The sequence below is a fragment of the Delphinapterus leucas genome, chromosome 4 (assembly GCF_059928025.1).
Source record: "Delphinapterus leucas isolate spDelLeu-1000000601 "Yukka" chromosome 4, BTC_Dleu_Yukka2, whole genome shotgun sequence".
NCBI classification, from domain to species: domain Eukaryota; kingdom Metazoa; phylum Chordata; class Mammalia; order Artiodactyla; family Monodontidae; genus Delphinapterus; species Delphinapterus leucas.
Window position 1 is genome coordinate 28,764,812 of NC_143132.1, and position 20,875 is coordinate 28,785,686.

General features: G+C 38.6%; 1 protein-coding gene across 1 annotated transcript in view; it reads left to right on the forward strand.

The window, feature by feature from the left end:
- Positions 1-20,875, forward strand: part of NRIP1 (nuclear receptor interacting protein 1) — a 132,800-nt gene that overhangs the window by 18,447 nt on the left and 93,478 nt on the right. The gene's annotated exons all lie outside the window — the stretch shown is intronic.

Here is a 20,875-nt window from a genome sequence, read left to right on the forward strand (position 1 = left end):
AAAACCCTTCTATATTGTTGCTCATTTAAGGTTCTCTCTCCAAACCTTTTTTTATGCTATGATACATAGTGTTGCCAAAAACATCTTTGCACACACATTTTGAGTTTTGCTTTTCTTATGATTTCCATAGAGCAGATTTTAAGAAGACAAAAGTAAACTTCGATGTACCTCGGTTACATTGAATTAGCTCTTTGTGGCTCACTAGAATCAAAACTGTCTAAAGCTTCATTGTTTCTGTAGAAAAGTGTTCTAAGATCTGAGCTTTACAGAACTGCCTCACAAAATTTTGGCACACAATCCTTTTCCAAAGTCAAGAACCCATTTCCTCATTGACTTCTGAATCACAGAGTCAGAATAAATTTTTATTTATTTATTTATTTATTTATTTATTTATTTATTTATTTTGCGGTACGCGGGCCTCTCACTGTCGTGGCCTCTCTTGTTGCGGAGCACAGGCTCCGGTCGCGCAGGCTCAGCGGCCGTGGCTCACGGGCACAGCCGCTCCGCGGCATGTGGGATATTCCCGGACCGGGGCACGAACCCGCGTCCCCTGCATCGGCAGGCGGACTCTCAACCACTGCGCCTCCAGGGAAGCCCCTAAATTTTTTTTTTTTTTTTTTTTTTTGAGAATGGTTCTTGCTGTCACAGCTTGTGCCTCTCACCTTTGATTTCCCCTGAATGGCTTGTACCCCAGAAGAAATTCGTTTTTAGTAAGGTGATGCCTGAACCACTGTGATAGGCTGAATATGACCCCCATATGGATAGCCATATTTTAATCCCTGGAACCTATGAATGTTGCTTCACACGGTAAAATGGGATTTGCAGATATTGTTAAGTTTAGGCTTTTAAGGAAAGATTATCACAGATTATCCAGACAGGTATGAAATGCAATCACAGGGGCTTCCCTGGTGGCGCAGTGGTTGCGAGTCCGCCTGCCGATGCAGGGGACACGGGTTCGTTCCCCGGTCCGGGAAGATCCCACATGCCGCGGAGCGGCTGGGCCCGTGAGCCATGGTTGCTGAGCCTGTGCGTCCGGATCCTGTGCTCCGCAACGGGAGAAGCCACAACAGTGAGAGGCCCGCGTACAGCAAAAAAAAAAAAAAAAAATGCAATCACAAGAGTTCTTACAAGTGAGAGGCTAAGGGGACATTGGACACAGAAGAAGAGAAGGCAACGTGGCCATGGAGGCAGTAGTGACGCAGCCACAAGCCAAGGCATGCCAGGAGCCGGAAGGAGCAAGGAAAAGTCTCCTCTAGAGTCTCTAAAAGGACTGTGGCCCCGCTAACACCTTAATTTTGGCCTGGTGAAACCGATTTTGGACTTCTGGTCTCCAGAACAGTGAGAGAATAAATCACTGTTGCCTTAAGCCACCAAGTTTGTGGTGATTTGTTACAGCAGCTCTGGGAAAATTATACATCATTCTGTTGCTGCATAGGAAATAAAGGAAATACAAAGGAGTTCATTTTGATGCTCCAAATTCTCTTCCTCAAGTATCTTCCTAGGGTAGGTGCAGGCTCCAGCACACATGCACAAAATACATTAGAGAGCTTTGGGAGTTTTATTTACGTGTGTGTGAAAATTTAAGTATTAAGCACTCACTGTCCTTTGGAGAGTAATAAAACAAAGATTCCCAGGCTTGTGTAATTCATATTCTAAGTTGGACACACACACACCCACATAAACACCTGGAGCAGAGCAGAGATCCCTGGATTTCCTCAAAGTCCACCTTAAGGTACACACTTTGAAATATGTCAGAATTCAGAGCACATAAACATGAAAGCATAGTTTGAATCTTCCCCCTTTGCAGATATAATTGCAGTCCTGGAATGGAAAATAACAAGGAGTCATAGATAATAGGGCCCCAGAGATCTCAAAGAAATAGGTTAATCTCACTGTGGATCCTGGCATGTCATAAGACATCAGTGTACACTAGCTTCTCTCTTTCCCTTCCTTGGTTAAAAATGTCCCTTTATTGTCAAGGTCTAAAAAAAGGCAAGACATAACAAATGAATCTGCAGTGATGTTTGAAAAATAGGCCCTGACACATTTGGAACATACCCACTGTTCAAAATCTGCCGGCTGAGAGAAGCTGATTAGAAACCCTGACGGTCCGTGGGGAGCCCCGTCCAGGTGCCCGTTACCTGATGCTCTCAGCTCCGCCTGGGGCAGGATAGAGACAGAGAACCCGTGCAGTTGCCTCCCATCTTCATGTAAACGCCGGACCAATAAGCACCTGCTGCTGTTGAGACAAACACGAAGGGAGGGAAGGTCGTGCTGGCTAGAAAGTCTCACTCGGCCTCTTCTTCTCTTCCTTGGCATTAGACTTTAGCTGGGCCTCTCCAGTGATGAACGCTTCATCCCTTTCTGTAAGAAGTGCCTTGACTTTTGGTAGTTTCTGTGTATATCTCTTCCTCTGGAATCAGAAAAGATCCCTCTATATACTCTCCCCTGAAGCTCAGAACCAAGAGAGACTTAAAATGACCATCTCTGTTGATAAGTAGATTTAAAATTGAAAGGGCAATTCTAACGTTGGTTGAAGGTTCTGCATTCCATCCCCACGTGGTGGATTTTAAATAAGTCAAAATAGAGCAATTGATGCTGTAAGCCTTAGACAAAGCAGCCATGATCTATGGTGTAGAGAAATTCTTGTGAGGGGAAAAGCGACTCATGCGTATATTCATTCATTTAACAAAATATTTATTAGTGCCCACTCTATAACAGCACTGTGTAAGGTCCTAGAAATACAGTGAGGAGTAAGACAGATCTGTGTCTGCTCTTAAAAAAAATTGAAGTCTAAGTAGTTTAAAAACCAGGAGAGGACTTCCCTGGTGGCGCAGTGGTTGAGAGTCCGTCTACCGATGCAGGGGACGCGGGTTCGTGCCCCGGTCCGGGAAGATCCCACATGCTGCGGAGCGGGGATCAAAAACTAGGAGAGACAGACTTGGTGCTGTGATAGGGTGCAGCAGGAAAGTATCTAACCCAAACTTGAATAGCAGTCAGGCTTTATAGAGGAAACGATATTTTCTTTGAAATTTAGAGGATGGAAATAGCATAAACAGTGGTTTGGAGGTAGGAGAGAACTTAAAGCATTAAAATAACTGAAATCGGGGGCTTCCCTGGTGGCGCAGTGGTTCAGAGTCCGCCTGCCCATGCAGGGGACACGGGTTCGTGCCCCAGTCCGGGAATATCCCACATGCCGCAGAGCGGCTGGGCCCGTGAGCCATGGCCGCTGAGCCTGCCCGTCTGGAGCCTGTGCTCCGCAACGGGAGAGGCCACAACAGTGAGAGGCCCGTGTACCGCAAAAAAAAAAAAAAAAAACAAGAACAAAAACTGAAATCTAATCAGAATGGCTGAGAGATGAGGTTCTGAAGGTAGAAAGAGACCTCTTTATATGGATCTTGAAAGTAAAGCCACAAAATTTATTAGATGATGTTAAGCAGTTTGGTGATGTGATCCGATTTTCCCTTTAGGGAGAGCTCTTGGTCTGCAATGCACAAGACAGCTGTTGGAGCTATCGTGACAAGAGGTGACGATGGCGCAGGGAATGGTAGTGATGGTGAGGAAGCAGATAAGTGGATGATACAAGAGGTATTTAGGAGAGAGATTTGTCAGCCTTGGTAATTGGGTAGGCATGGGTGAAAAAGGACAAGGATAAATCAAGGTTTTCCGGACTTCACCAAATTGCTGGTGAAGTTAATGAAGCTCAATTTCAGACAAATGAATTGGAGATGTCTAAGCTCTGTTCAAGGGAAGATATTAAGCATAGAGTTTGGGTAAACAAGTTATTTCAGGAGAGATTTAGGTCAAAGGTATAGGTTTGAGGGTGGTTGTTAGCATGCAGTTGATAACTGAAGCCTTTGAAGCTGAAGACATTGCCCAAGGCACTTTGTATGTTTAAGAAGAGATGACCTCCTGGGGCAGAACCCTGAGAATATAGTGCTTTAAGGGATGAGAAGAAGAAAATCCTGCAAAGGAGACTGCTAGGTGAGAAAAAACTGGGAGACTGTGTATCATGGAAACCAAAAGAAAAGAGTGTTTACCGAAAGATAGTGTGGTGAACGTTGGCGTTGATCAGTAACGAGTGCATTTAATACTCAGGGCAGAGTCCCTCCTCCATATGGTGAAATTGCAGTCATCATCATGTAAGAATCAATAAACATCTTCTTGATTTGGTCTTTAATTTTAAAATGAGCACTATTTAAAAAATGAATTTCAGTTTTAAAGATATTATTCAAACTCAGTAAACTAGTTCATGTATGAATTAAAGTTTATACTTGCCAAGCAAATAAAAAATACCTCAAAAGTTCATACTCTGTTTTGCTGTTTTCGATTTTAAATACAGATAAAAACCCCTAACATGTGGTAACATAAAAATGACAGAATGAACTCAGTTTCTATTTATTTGTCTTTACAGTCTCTCTGTTGACATGGTATATTTTGAATCTACTGATTAAACATAAGAATACATGTACTGTAGGGTTGGAGACACAATGACCAACGCAAGCCTGAATGATTCTGAATCATTATGGATTTACTCTTTTTTTTTTTTTAATGTTTGTATTTTATTTTTGGCTGCGTTGGGTCTTCGTTGCTGCACGCGGGCTTTTTCTAGCTGCGGCGAGCAGGGGCTACTCTTCGTTGCAGTACGTGGGCCTCTCATTGTGGTGGCTTCTTTCGTTGCGGAGCACGGGCTCTAATCGCACAGGCTTCAGTAGTTGTGGCACATGAGCTCAGTAGCTGTGGCTCGCGGGCTCTAGAGCGCAGGCCCAGTAGTTGTGGCACTTGGGCTTAGTTGCTCTGCGGCATGTGGGATCTTCCTGGACCAGAGCTCGAACCCGTGTCCCCTGCATTGGCAGGCAGATTCTTAACCGCTGCACCACCAGGGAAGTCCCTGGATTTACTCTTGAAATGAGTCCACCTGTGTCTGGGGTGAACTGTTTAACTGTGGACTCTTAAAATTAACTTTCAGATAGAATATGATATTTGTTAAAGGATAAGTACTAAAAAGGTGCTTATTTGAATTGTGCATATGTATATACATATAATATAGCATACTATAATATACATATATAATAATAATATATAGTCTTAAAATGCAAAAGTAATAGCAATTGCCTAGAACTTAGATCAATAAAAGAGTTTTGGGGAGGAGTATTTTTTAATCCTTTTTTAAAAAATAAATTTATTTATTTATTTAAAAAAATATTTTAAAATTTTACTTGAAGCATAGCTGGTTCACAATGTTATGTTAGTTTCTGGTGTACAGCAAAGTGATTTAGTTATATGTGTATATAAATACCTATTCTTTTCCATTAGAATATTACAAGATATTGAATATAGTTCCCTGTGCTATAAAGTAGGGGGAGGAGTATTTTGTTGATCAATTGCTGGTACCTTGTGATAATAAAAAATGACCAAACATCAGTTTTTATTATTGTTTTTAAATTCTTTATAGACAAGGCACCCCCTTACTGCCTGTACTCAGAGTTGACCACTCAAACTCTCCAGGCTTTGGTACGCTACCGGCAAAAATGATGAGTAAAATGAGGCCTGAGAATGACCTAAGTATTCAGTCATAAGAAGGTCATTGGTGACCTTGACAACTGTACTTTCAGAGGAGTGGTGGGGTTGAGGCCATATCACACTGGGCTGAGAAACCAGTAAGTGGAAAAGCAGTTTGGACAGTGACCTGTTTTTCTAGTCTCATTTCCTCCAACTCCCTGGTGGCTCTTTATCCCTTCCCTTTCATCCCTACGTATGCTTTCTTTCCAAGCATATTGAACTTTCCCACCCTTCCCCAAGCATACCAAGACTATCCATGTTTATTTGCCTTTATACCTAGCGTTCCTTCTGCATGGAATGCCCTTTCTTCCTGGTTAATTCTTATCTTTCCCTCCATCACTCCTCAAAGACAGTGATCCCGTGGAGGCTTCTCAACTCTCCCAGGCAAAGCTTCAGTCAGTCCATTCTGCCCCAACATCTCCATTGCCATACCTGGAAGGGAAGGTACTGCCTGGTTGTGCAACGTGTCTTGTCTTTCACATCTCCATCAGTTAGATCATGCCTGCCTGTCCCACTCATAAAAGTTGGTTGGGTAACTAACTGGGGGAAGAAGAGTGAGTAAGCAATCAAACCAGTGAATGAATAGATAAGTGAATACAACTGAAGGAAACCTGAGACCTTTAGTTCTGTAATTACGTGACGACTGGGTGGATTGGTAACAATGTGATGACGAGGCACAAACACAGCGATGATGCTCTTTGGCAGATGATCAGCTCATTATGAAAATTATCATAATGCTATAAATAAAGCCAGTCAGTATGTAGTCCTAACTCAGACCTTTCAGCTCTGGGTGCCTCCTCCCTACTAGGATTTCCCAGGCTACTCTGTTGTGGTTCTGTGGCGTTATAACCAAGAGGGACATTTTAATTCTGTAGGTGAGAGGAAGCAAGGGCAGGTTTCTGCAAGACCAGTTTTGTTAGCTCAGTCTAGAAAAATCAGTTGAGCAAAGCAGGAGTTATTGTTGGCTTTAATCTGTCCTACTTGCCCAGGAAAGGCTCTGTTGGGTTTTCAGAATGAATGATTCAGATGTACCTAAGTGCTTACATTTGTTTGGGAAAGATTGAGATTTCAAGATGTAATTTGATATGTACCTTTCCCCCATTACCCCACTCTCTCTTTTCCTGTTCTTTGTTACATGTTCAGTGACATGAAACCAGGCGGCACTTGACACTGAATAGCTCTAAGCCGGCCATTGTCAGTTCCAAAGTCAATCATTTGCCCGAGGTCAGGAAGGAAAACTGGGTGGTGACTTCATTTCCTAGTGCTTCAGACTAGAAGTTTTCTTCCCTCTCCCTTCACTAGTTTCTTAGTACATTTTGTTACTGTTGTGAAGTTCAAAATGGGACGTTTATATGTCTTGAGCACAAACAGTGAACTTGGAAAGACTTGTTGATAATGAAACTGCTTGAGGCTGGTGTCCTGGATGTGAAATTGGGCTCTTTATTCAGGGTGCTTGTTTTCAGCCTTGTGCCTGCAGAGCTCCCCGCCTACTTATGCTGATTCACTCAACCTCCAACGGGACCCCGTTTCAATATTTGCAGTACAGTTCTCCTCAGTGAGTTCAGCTGAATGAACAGTTGAATAAATAGTAAAAGAATCAATTCCTATGAAGGAACAGTAACGTTCAATAATATCTCTTTAAGCGTGGTGACCTCTATGACTTTTAAATATTAGAAAATCTTAATGTGCAGCTGGTGAATGAATGAATGCCTTTTTGATAATTGAGTATTTTTCTGGGATACAAAGCTCTGGATTTAGCAGCTGTCCAGTCAACCGTCAAAGCTATAGTCAGTTGTGTAAACACTGACCTTTTCTTACCCAATTTTCCTCCTGATTTTGTTGATACATGTCTCTGCACTCTCCTTTACTTGAAACAAATTTTGTTTTTGTTTTTGTTTTTTGCGGTATGCTGCGGCCTCTCCCGTTGCGGAGCACAGGCTCCGGACGCGCAGCCCCAGCGACCATAGCTCACGGGCCCAGCCTCCCCGCGGCACGTGGGATCCTCCCGGACCGGGGCACGAGCCCGCGTCCCCTGCATTGGCAGGCGGACTCCCAACCACTGCACCACCACGGAAGCCCTGAAACAAATTTTGAACAAATTTTTGTTACTTACTAGCAACACAGCTACAGTTGGACACAGGAAGGCCAGGATGAGAATAATAAGGATCTTGTTACTTGGTGATAACAAATTGCTGTTTGGTGACATTTTTTCAAGAGATGATACTCATGCTAAAATGAAATTTGGGAAATATAGTGATGGAATAGAAAGATCTTAGTACCAGTCCTGTCTTGGACATTAAAGCTACCATGTGATCTTAGAAAAATCAATTAACATCTCTGGGCCTCAGTTTCTTCATGGTTATAATGAAAACATTGGATTAGATCACTAGTGTTCAGCTGTGTCCCTAACAGCCCCAAATCCTCTCAGAAGTTATTAAGTGACATATGGTTTGTTTACTCGGTATCTTTTCTGCTGTATAAGTTTCCTTAAGGGCTGGTGTAAAACTTTGCCATAATTTTACTTTACTGTATAACTGAGAGGTTATACTTATGCTAGAGTTGATATTCTGCCTTTCACTCCCCAAACCCATCTCCACTCTCAACCCATGTCTTCCTGATTTGTTTTCTCCTATCTAAACTCAAGAACCCTCTTCTATGTTACATTTATTAATTCACCAACCCATGTAAATTGTTTCTTTTCTCTGAACTTCAGTGAAATAAACACTTTGTGTCTTCTTTTACATAGTTTATTTTCTCTCTGTGCGTAGCTAGGCTCAGAAAGTCAACTGCAAGTTTCATGAGAGCAGGACAGTGGCAGCCTCCTCATGGCCTCCCCAGGATCCTTTCCCCCTGGGCACAACTTAATGGATCCACCGGCTATGTTCTCATCTAAAGCTGGTGATTCATGATTGGTCTAAATCAGTTATGGAAATCCTGTAACCCTTTCTCAAGTTCCCTACAGCTGAACCTGACCCTATGACCCAGCTCTGGTCAGCGAGATTTAAGCCAGTGGAAGTCTATAGGTGAGATTACAGGACAGAAAGCTTTTATTCTCTTGGGGAGAGCTGTCCTTTTTCCTTTGTCTTTCTTTCTGCCTTGACCACAGATAAGATGCCTGGAATAGCAGCAGTAACTACAACTGCAGCAACTAATCTGCAACTACAAGGCAACCAAGACAAGGGAAAGATCAAGGAAATCTCAGAGAATTAGAGCCCTGATCTTGTTAAATGACAAAACCAATGACATCAACTTACCCCTGGGGTTTTTCTTGTAAGAAAATTTGAATTAATGATTAGAATTTCAAATTCATTTATTCATTCAACAAATATTTATGATGTGCCTATAATATCCCAAACACAGTACATGAAATATATTAATACACAAAGCATAAAAAGTTCTCATCCTCACAAGAGTTTACATTGTAGTGGGGAAAAGTGACAGAAAATTAGCAATACCCATAATAAATAAGAAAATTACATACAATAGTAGAAAATGCTAAGTGTTATCCTCCCCCCTCCCCCCTCCCCCCTCCCCCCTCCCCCCTCCCCCTTACTACTTTTTTCTTTTTTTTTTTTTTTTTTTTGCGGTACACAGGCCTCTCACTGTTGTGGCCTCTCTGGATGCAGAGCACAGGCTTCGGACGTGCAGGCTCAGCGGCCATGGCTCACAGGCCCAGCCGCTCCGCGGCATGTGGGATATTCCCGGACCGGGGCACGAACCCGTGTCCCCTGCATCGGCAGGCGGACTCTCAACCACTGTGCCACCAGGGAAACCCCTGCACTCACTATGTTTATGGTGCTTTACAATAATCGCTGCCCTTTCCTTCACCGCAAGGCAGTGTCAATAGATTGGCTTTATTGCCCACAGGCAAGTGGACCCAAGTTTGGTTCAGTAACAGAAGCCCAGATTTAGGGGTCAGATGTGGTTGCAAACAGGATAGTAGGAGTTTGAGAAAGGGACATTTGAGCAGCGACAGGGAGAGATTAGTCTTGTGGTTATCTCAGGGAAGAGCAGTTCAGAAACTGGTTCTGACCAGGGCAATGATTCTAAGGCAGGAGCACACCCAGTCCACCCCAAGAACCACAAGGGCACCACATGTAGCTGAGTGAAGTGAGCAGTGGGAGAGAGTGGTGGATCATGCAGAATCTTGTGGTCATTGTAAGGACTTCACCTTTTTTCTGGGTGGAATGAGTAGCCATTTGAAGATTTTGTGCAGAATTATAACATGGTCTGACCTTCATTTAACGAGATTACCTGATCTGCTCTGTTAAAAGTAGATGTAGGGGAAAGCAAGGATGGAAACAGGGAGACAGGTTAGGAGACCCTTATGGTAATCCAGTAGAAAAATGATTCTTGCTTGTATTAGGATGGTAGCAACAGAAGTGCAAGTCGGAGAAGTTTTCTTCTTCTTCTGAGTATATTTTAATGTGGAGACAAGATTTTCTAACGGATTTGAGTGAAAGTTGTTAAACCCTATCAACTCTAGGATAATAAATACACATTAACAGCAAAAATAAATATCACTAGATATAAAATTCTCATTTCTAATCTAAGTCAATTGCATGGAAATTTAACATTCGGTTACTGAAAAACATTTCATCCGACATGGAATGGAAACACAGCAGGCAAGTCAAACAAATGTTTGTTTATTTTTAAGAAGTTATACCATTATTCCCTTTTAATCCCATCAGCGCAAGGGTAGGTGGGAGAATTTGACAGCCATAAAACTTCATTTATTTAGGAGCAATTCATAAGCGCTCAGAACAGTGTAAAACTAACACACAGTTCTCTCTTGCTGTTTTTCTAAAACTAATTTGACTGAACTTAAGTGAAACTTTTAGTGATAATAGCATTTTGGGGGGCAAAATATGGATAAAAGAGGGAGAATTCAAGTTAATAATTTCAGGTTCAAAATATCTGCCAAAAATCAGTAATAGTTGCTTAGGTTTGACCTAGAAACTTTGCAGAACAGCTTAGAAGATTTCATAGCATTCCATCATTGGTCATTTGGGGGTTCCCAAGATAATAATTACATTAAGCATACGTGTGTGGTGTGTGTGCCAAAATTTAACGCTGGCAAATCAAACTAGGTGAGGTGCTACGAAGTGTAGGTACTCGTGAGACAAGGGTGATTATTGAAAAAGCAGTGTGTAAGTCTACATAGCATTTTAGTTTTCCATTGTATTTTGTGAGCTTGGACTATAAGAGTAAGGACAGTGATGTATGTAGCACTTTTCCTTTGTGTATGAGATGTATTTATTGGCAACCCCAGGCTATAATGAATTCAATAAACGCTGCAAGGAAAGCAAAGGTATTTGCAAGCTTTTAAAAGTTAAATCTCTGAGAAAAAGCACTCTTATTAGACCTGCAGGGGAGGAAAATTTTCCCTTGCCCCTCTTAGGGTCCCTGACTGGGTCTGGGAAAATTAAACTGATAAAGACAGATTAAGAGGAGAAGGCATCCACATTTTATTGAATTTTTACCTGTATATGAGAGTCTTTACAAGACAATGAAGACTCAAAGAAGTGACCAGAGCAGGATCTTTTAGACAGAGAAACAATAAATTTGTGAAGAATTGGCAAGACAGGAATTTGGGTTAGGAGTAGTAAATGATGAAGAAGTAACTAGGAAGGTAAGGGTTAGTTTAACAAGGTTTGTTTGTGTAGATTTCTCTGCCCCCCAATTCCCTGTTTCTGGTGATTAGAATGTCTTCCTTCCTCTTGGTACAGGGAGGGTACATTTCATGTGGGAGTTTTATGACCTGTTTCAGGGAAGAAAGGCAAGGAGGGTAGGTCAGAGTTGACCTCTTTCTGCTTCTGCCATTTTCTCAAACTCCCTTCAGCTTAAAATATTCAACATGCCAAGGTACCATATTCTGGGATAGCATGGCCTGAACCTCATCAGATCTTTCTTAGAAAATGTGTCAAATTGTGAATTAAATACTTCTGGCCATTCCCCATTTACTGATCCAAATGTAGGGCTTTTTTCTGAGATACTTGGTTTTTACTTTTATTTTTGCTTATTACATATATGGAATATTCTTACATTTCCAAAAATTCAACAAATATTTAAAGGCTTCAAACTAAGTACTAAGTTCTGCATATGCACTGGTGACTAAGATGGACATGACCCCTCTTCTCGTTAAGTTTTTTCTTATTTTATTCAAATGTTCATGGAATTTATGGAAATGTCCACAAAGGATGCAGTGAGCTAGAATATCAGAGTTTTAAATCTGGAAGAAATCCTTACAACTTATAGATGATGAAACCAAGGCACAAAGCTGTTAAACGACTTGACCTAGGTTATGCAGTAGCAGAGTCAGGGAGAGAATGCAGGTTTTTCAACCTTCTATGTTCCTCACTCAACCATAGAGTTACAGTTGGTTGGGAGAAGACGATAAGGGGGGAGCGTAGGGGGATCTCTTAAGTTAATTAGCTAAATTTCCAGAAAGACAGATACAATTTTAAAGATTAAATCAAATGAATACATAAGAACATAAATGGATCTTGGAACAGACCCACCTTATTTTGAGAACCTGTTTTAGTGATGCAACCTAGCATAAATAATGTGAATCCTGTCCAGACATGTCCCAGTATTGCAGAGCTGCTGCTCTGTCCCCACCCTCTCTAAGAAGCAAAGTAAAATCCCCATTATGGCTGCTATTGTGGCTCTGAAGTGGTTCCCATTAGGGGAAAATCCCAGTCTTCATTCTTGCCCACTACTCAGAGGACACAATTATGGAATATGTATTTTATCCTTTCCCAATCATGCTGAGAAGTAGTTTAGCAAGTGATGGATAGTAGAATGTAGTGGGAAGATTGTGGACCCTGTAGGCCACCCTCTGAGTTGAAAGCTTGGCTTTCCACTTACTGGTTGTGTGAACTTGAAGGAATGACTTAACACCTCTGCTCCTTAGTTTGATTGCATAAAAGATGGGGATCATAATATAGTTCTTGTGATGATTAATATATGTAACTCACTTAAAATAGTGTCTGGAACATAGTAAGATCTAAATACTTGCTATTTTTAGAGTAAACACCAGCATTTGTGCAGTATGGATTGGGGCTACAAATAGATATCTTCGAGGCAACATTGTGTTGTGTGTGTGTGTGTGTGTGTGTGTGAGTCTGTGCATACATGACAGACCCAGCGTTTCAGACAAAAGCCCTATGAAGTAAAGACTCCCAAAGTATTTTTTTTTTCTCAATTACCTTTCCATCAGCTCTTAAAAAGCAAATGTTTACTGTGTACAATTGGATTACTCCCACAGATTAGTAGACCTTAAATAGTTTTTCTGCTTTATATATACATAAAAAAATCAAAACTGAAAACAATCCAACAAACAAATCCTAAAAACCAAAATACCAAGGTCTTTCAAGCATTTTGTGTGATGCTATTAAATCCAGAGTTTCTGCTTCCCTTCTCTACATAGCAGGAGATCTCAAAGTTTGGTGTTGTATGAGATATATTGCTGGATCGTCCAGTCCCTACAGTTCTTAAACAAAGAACCCATGTCACCCCATTCAGTTAGGCACTGACTCTATATGTTCTTGTTTTCTGATGAAATCATTTGCTGTTGTTGGTAGAATAAGTGTCTGGGCATATGCAGGGGCCGGGGGTCTTGCTGGATATATCAATAACTCTATTTCTAATCTTGCCTCTTCTTTTTCAAGGACTGTATTCAGTACATGAAGAATCTACTACAGGGGTTTTCTATGTGCTGTTTGACAAAGCTGAGTATTTGCTCATTCTTGCAAACTCAGTAGTTTCCATTTTATTTAAATAATTTCAAGCCCTTATAGAAGAATAGCTAGAACTGAATGTTAGGTAGATTTTAACACATGTCTACCAAGTCATAACTGATTTTACAGATGTATTAGATTAAATCTACTGGGGAGCTTTTTTTATTTCACATGGGTTTCATAAAATATAATGCAGGTTATAGAGAAATTGGAACAAATAGTTTTGCTATTCACACTGTATGTATGAATGATATCTGTGCCTATTCAGCTAATTAACAGTTAAATTTACTAAAATATCAATGATTGTCTGATGATAACTTCAAAAGCACACATCTGTAAAAGAGCAACCATCTCTCAAAACTTAAACAAATTACCTTAAAGTGTGTCATAGTGTCAAAAAGACTCCAGGTACAATGTACTTAAATGAATACTATCTCTGGGTACCCCAGGGATCTTGTTTTTCTTTCAAGTCTATCCTTGTCTCACCCTCCACAGGACCCTTCATTGGACCAACTAAGGAGAGACAAGCTAGTTTTGTAAATGGCTGCATTTTATGATGGGATGCTAATAAAATTACCTGTGATCGTCGTTTTCTGAATTTCTTCTTATTGTGTCTAAACGGATTTAAGGGAAGACAAATTTCTACACATCAGGGCACATTCCTCATCTAAACAAGCATGGAATGTTTTTCAGATTAGAGTTTATACCAGAATGCATGAATCAGACATTTGCAAAATCCAGATGACTCTGCTAGAGCCCAATACTCCAGTAATGGCTGGCCTGGGAGATTTTTAGGGCTTTTTCAAGTGCATTGCAGTGGAGCCCCTGAATAAACGTAGCTTGAAGAAAGTTGAAGGCACATGGCAGCCTGTACTGTGTAGCAGATCTAATAATCTCCTTTAGCTTCGGAGAGTTGTAAATTGTCAGAAAATTCTTGGCATTGTGACACGATGTAGCATATGTGGTAACATAATATACGAATAGACAAATAGCTAGACAACATTTCAGCAAAGGTAGTGCATCCTTGGCAGAAAATGATTGCATTTGGCATCAACCTCAAATGTACAAGAGGAAGACTGAAAGCATGATAATTTCAAATCAGTATTTTCCCTAAGATCCATTTATTCTTACATTGCGATTGAGAAGCTAAAGATCCTATTCTTCTAATACGTATTTTTAAAGTTTAAACAAATTTTTTTAAAATTTGTATTTTTCTATTGACATTTAGGATTAAAAAAAGTCTGTATCTGTTCCCCCAACAGGGCAAGAATCTTACTTCATTTTCATTTTTTTCTTCTTCATTAATGTTACCGCCTTTCATATTGAGTTTAACTGGAGTTTATTATGCTTTTGGTTTTCCACTGCCCATCGACAATTCGGTAGGCGTTACTATGAATCTGCTGCTATTCCTTTGTATATTTGGAATACATAATGCCTTTTTTGGGTGGATTCATTGTTTATTTGTTGGTGTATATTCTCAACTAATTCTTTCAGAGATTGCTTAACTTGATAAACACTCTCAGGCTTTGATTTTCTGAATATTTGTTTATATTACCTTTTACTTTAAATACCAGTTTGGCTGAGTGAATTATAAGTTTGAAATAATTTCCCTGCTTTAATTTAGAAGATAGTAATCTCTACCTTCTAGTATTGAATTATGCTTATGAGAAGTTGTGCTGATGGCAGGCTGACATTTCAGGGGTTTTGGCTCATTTAAAGTCTAGCTTAGCACTTCTAATTTGAAGATTCATGCTTTCTTCAGGCCTGAGAAAGTTTCGGTTGCTATTTATTTGATGATACATTTCTCTGCATTTTCTCTTTTCTCTCATTCTCTAATTTCTATAATCTGGGTTTTGGAATTTCTAGATGTACTCTTCATATCCGTTAACTCTACACTTACATTCTTCCTCCCTGGTCCATATGTTTTGCTTCATGTAAGAATGTCTCAGCTCAATTTTTCAACCCATTAATGCACTACATAGTACGTATTACTGCTATTATTGCCTATCTAATGAATTTTTCATTTCTGTTTTGTTTTTATTCTAAGAGCTCTAGGGAATATATTTTCATAGACGCAATGTTCTTTCAGATCTAACTATATACTTATTCTAAATCTTTTTGTTAGCTTTATTAACTTTTTTTCTAGGGGGGTTCATTCATTTTACTATTGCTTGGCTTTTATATTGTAGACTTTCTTAAAATGATTAGCGCTTCTTGGCTGTCTTTAGCTTTGATTTTGAGAATCACCATTCCTGTGCCTTTTGTATTTCTGTAATCTACCTCCAGTGCATAGAGGAAGCATTTGGAATGGAAGCTTGTCTTCCAAGTGTCAGAGTACCCACCCTTCCCCGAAATCGGTAGCTACCTGATCACTATAAGACCTCTCCAACCCCAGTACTCTTCTTTAACCAGTTGTTAAAGCCCACATAGCACAAAAGAAGGAGAAAGGAAGAAATTGACTAGCCCACTGTTCCAAATGCAGGTCTCTAGTTAAGATTCTTTCTAAATGTTCCAGAGTTTTCCTTTAATTCTTGGAATTACTGATACTAGGCTTAGAGATCTTCAAACCTCTTACCTCCACAGCATATGTTATAACCTCTTACCTCCTACATATGTTATAACTAATAGTTTCTTCCAGTTTTGTTTTGCTAAAGATCTGATTGTATATGCTCCTATAGCTCAGAAACTCCAAAACTTTGTGGTTCATTGATTTTACTTTTTATATTTTTAAAATTACTTTTTGTACTTTTTAAAATACTTCTTTTCTCGGTTGTCATTATCTTGTGTGATTTGGAGTGAGAGGGAGAATATAAATGTGTGCTCAGTCTATCCTACACCAGAAATCATCTTTACAAGAAGAGCTTACAAAAGTGAATTTATGTCTCCCCAGTTCAGGGGAAACACTTCAAGCGTTTATTTGGCTTTTAGCACAGGGCTTTACAAATATAGGCATGGTAAATTGTATATCACAAACTATCTTGCATTGCAAATATTTTCTTAGGTCTTATTATGAGATAATAAGGTGAAGAGAAGGTTCTTTCAATTCTTTTTTTGACCTTATACCTTGCTATTTGGGGATATTTTTCCTAGCAATGTTCTCATTATATAAAGTTTTCCCACAATAAATGTGAAATCTCCTTACAGTTTTTTGTGATTGGTTGATATATTAATTTTTAATGGAGTTCTCATGAGGACAAGGAGACATCCTTTGGGATCATGTGGTAGTTTTATCCTTAGAGAAGATGAAGTCATTTTGAATATAGAGCATCCCTTAACTTGCTTAATGGGATCATTGACCAATAACTTTCTATCGGTGACCTGACTTGACTTCAATGCTGAGTTGTCTGAAATATATGCAAGACTGTGACATTTAATTACAACACAGTTTTCAGAAATAGCTTCATTACATGCTAGCCACTGGATCATGTACTTTTGGCAGTGGATATGGGTTAATTTCAACAATGCAAACTTCTCTTTTTAAACTGCAGTTACAGACAGAGAGCACCAGAAAATCCCTGTGCTACTCTATGTGGCTATTATCCTAGAGTAATAAATGAGAAGCCATTGCAGATGGTTGATGAAGTAATGCTGAATATTAACTCTATATTGATCTCCTTCCCTCTCTTCCTATCTACCTCTTTCTTGCAGCAGGTTGTAAATATCTAAGTTGTGTGTCTTTCATGTTTTTGCATGAAAATATCATAACTTCTAAAGTTCTAGAGGTCTTTAGAAAATTTCAAATAATAAAATTATCTCTGGAGTCTGTACAGTTTTTAAAATTTGATTTGGTACTCCCATTGTTTCTTTTAATAACTCAGACTGATTTAATACTTTCTTATTTCTAAGGGGATGGATCTATAGTAGAAAAACTAGTTTAACAATTGATTAAACAGTATTGGATTCAAAATTATTATTGACAAAGACAGATCAATCCAAAAAGAATATTTGATTTTCTACAACAAATCTGACTTTGACTTTCACATTCAGTTCAACCAGAACATATTGTGCTTCTCCTAAATGCATGTTAGTTCTATAATGCTAGGTCTCTGCTTAATAAACATGGGAGTGGTGATCCTTATTCTATTTTAGCAATGAGAAGAAAAAGTTTAATAAGTTCACCCAAGTCAGACAATCAGTCATTGGTAGGTCCAAGGAATTCTGGCAGAAATGCAAAGAGAGCTCCCCAATGACTAAAAATCTAGTCACAAGGCTATCAGTCAAAAAAGAGATGGCCCATGGTTCAGAAAACTGGAGGCTGGATGAGAATTACAAAGAAATCTCCAGAGTATCACTGGTGCTAAGATTCCCAAGTACAACTGAAGGGAAATTCCTGATCCCATTATCAAATAATTTGAAGTTAGTGGTGAACTGAATATAAACCTGCAAAAATGTCTAAACACAGCTTGATACTGGATTAGATTGACCCAGCTCACCAAATTTGCCCTCTGGCAGAAGAAAGGGCATGATTTTTCTGTGGAAAAATAATGTTTTACTTTAGTCATTACTGTTTTTATACATACTATGTCCAAAATACAATAAAAAATTATGAGGCAGGTGATGAAGGAAGAAAACCTAGTCCATGTTAAAGAGAGAAAATAGTCCATAGAAGCAAATATTAAGATGTTCTACATGTTGGGATTATCAGAAAGAGACTTTAGTTGTGATCAATATGTGGAAAGGATGAATTGTGACTAGATGAGGAATTTTATTAGAGACATGGACATTTTTATAAAGTCTACTGGAAATGCAAGAAATGAAATATATGTTACAAGAAGTGAAGAATTCATTTAATGGGTTTATTGACAACTGGACTGAGCACAAAAAAGAATTAGTGAATTTACAGATAGGTCAGTAGAAATTATCCAGAATGAAACACACAGAGGGGAAAAAAAAAAAAAAAACAGTGAAAATAATGGAGTAGAATATCTTGAGATCAATGGGACAAAATCAAGTGATATAACATATGTGTAATTGGTGTCTAAGGAGAGGAGAGAAAGAATGGGGCAGAAGAAATGTATGAAAAGAAAATGAACAAAAATTTTCCAAAATTAATGAAAAACATCAAAGAAGCCCAACAAATCTTAAGTGGAGTACATACAAAGAAATCTCCCATTTAGTACATTATAGACACAGTACCATAAACCAAATGTAAAAGAATACATTAAAAACAGACAAATAAAGAAGACAATGGCAAAGAGGGGAATGATGATGAGAACTCTATCACAAACAGTAAAGGCTAGAGGAAAATAGAACGACATCTTTAAAATGTTAAAAGAAAATATTTTTCAGCCTATTATTCATATTGTGTAAAGATAGCCTTAAAAAATGAAGATGAAATAAAGACAGTTTCAGAGGGAAAAAAGGTTGAGAGTTTGTCTGTAGCATATCTGTGCCACAAAAAATGCTTAAAGAGGTTCTTTGAACTGAAGAGAAATTATACCACATGGAAGCCAGGATCTGTAAGAAAAAACAAAGAGCACCAGAAAGAGAAAATATATAAGTAAATATTTGTATGGCTGTCACCACCTGTGTTCCACATTGACCAGAAATTGTATTTACTACAATAAGACCAGAAAAAGAAATGAGACATAAAGATTCAAAAGGAAGAAATGAATCTGTCATTAATCACAAGTGGCATAATTACCTGTGTATAAAACTCCATGGAATCCACACATACAAAATAATAACTACTAGAACTAATAACTGACTTTAGCAAATTCTCAGATATAGGTCCAAAACTCCAAAAGCAACTATATTTTCTAATTTTTAACAATTGTAAAATGAAATTTAAAAATACCATTTAAATAGCCTCAAAACCCCTTAAATATTTAGAAATAAACCTAACAAAAGATGAGCAAATTATAAAACATTACTGAAAGAAATTTTAATGTACCTAAATAAATACCATATTCATGAATTGGAAAGCTCAGTATTGTTAAGCTGTCCATTTCCCCAAAATTATTTATAGATTTTATACAATTTCAATAAAAATATCAGCAGACTTTTTAAATTACAAATCAGTCCAAAAATGCAAAGGACCTAGGATAGCCAAAGCAATATTGATAAAGAAGAACAAAACTGATGGGTTTACACTACTTGATTTCAGGACTTAATACAATATCACAGTAATCAAGTCAGTGTGGTATTGGCATAATAATAGACAAATAGATTGATGGAATAGAATTTTAAAAATCCAAAAATAGGTGCATACACATGAATGTGATATATACACACGTTATATGATGTATACACACATATACAGGTTATATGCACACACATATATATAAATATATAATATATACGTACACAAATATACTGATATCCGACCAAAATGGCAAGTCACATTAGTGAGAAAGAGAAAGTTCTTTCTAGCATGATGCAGCAACTGGCTATCCATTAGAAAAAAATTGAACTTTGACCTTACCTCACTCAATACACCAAAAATTATTTGGAGATGGACTATGAATGAAAGGTGGCAGAATCTACCCCTCACCCCACCCAAATATGCCATGTTGGCAAAAGGAATATTTTGAGCTAAAGACACTTGAAAAACAGCAGGTATAAGAAGAACACTCTGACCTCCCTTTTCTTCCTGAAAGGAAGAAATAACATTTCCATGTGAAAGATGTCCTTCTTAAAGCAGGAGGAAAGAAATATTCTTATCGCCAGAGATGGGGAGTCAAGGCTGAAAGAAATCTGTACAAACAGACCTTGTTAAAATAACTCTTACCTTTCTTTAGTTTCTCTATACCTTTACTTTTCTACAATTGCCTCTCTTTGTTCAACCTATTGCATAAACACTTAGGCCTAGCCGCTTCTCTGGGTCTTCATTTTTTTTATGGGGCTCCCACGTACATGTAAAAATAAAACTGTATTTTTTCTCCTGTTAATTTGCCTTATGTCAATTTAATTCTCAGAACTAGCCAGGGAGCCTAAGAGGATAAAGTTTTGCCTCCCCTACGTGAAATTAAATATACAAATTACAATAAAAAATCTTCTAGAAGAAAACAAATAAGGATATCTTTGCCACTCTGGGGTATGCAAAGATTTATTAGACAAAATTTTAAAAATACCACAGAATACAATGTTTTGATTTCATTAAAATTAAAAATTTCTGGAAAGAAAATGAATAGACAAGCAACAGATTGGGAAAATATTCTTATCATTTTTATTTCATGAATAACTCATACCCAGAATACATAAAGAACTTTTAAAAGTCAGCAATAAAAAGTTAAACAATCCAATTAAAAAATGGGAAAAAAGACTTGAACAGACACTTGGCAAAAGGAAATGTAGGAATGAGTCATCATCCCACATGTGAATGAGGGTGATGAACACGTGATACTCAACATCATAAGTCTTCAGGCAGATGCAATTTCAGTACAATGAGATAGCATTCCACACCTGCTGGAATGGCTAAAAACTGACACTACCAAATAGCGGTGAGAATGAGGAGTAACTGAAATACTCACAGGTTGTCGTTGGTAGTGGAAAATGTCACAACTATTTTGGAGAATCGTTTGCCAATTTCTTAAAAGTTAAATGTTCTGTGTAACAGGAGTTCCACTCCT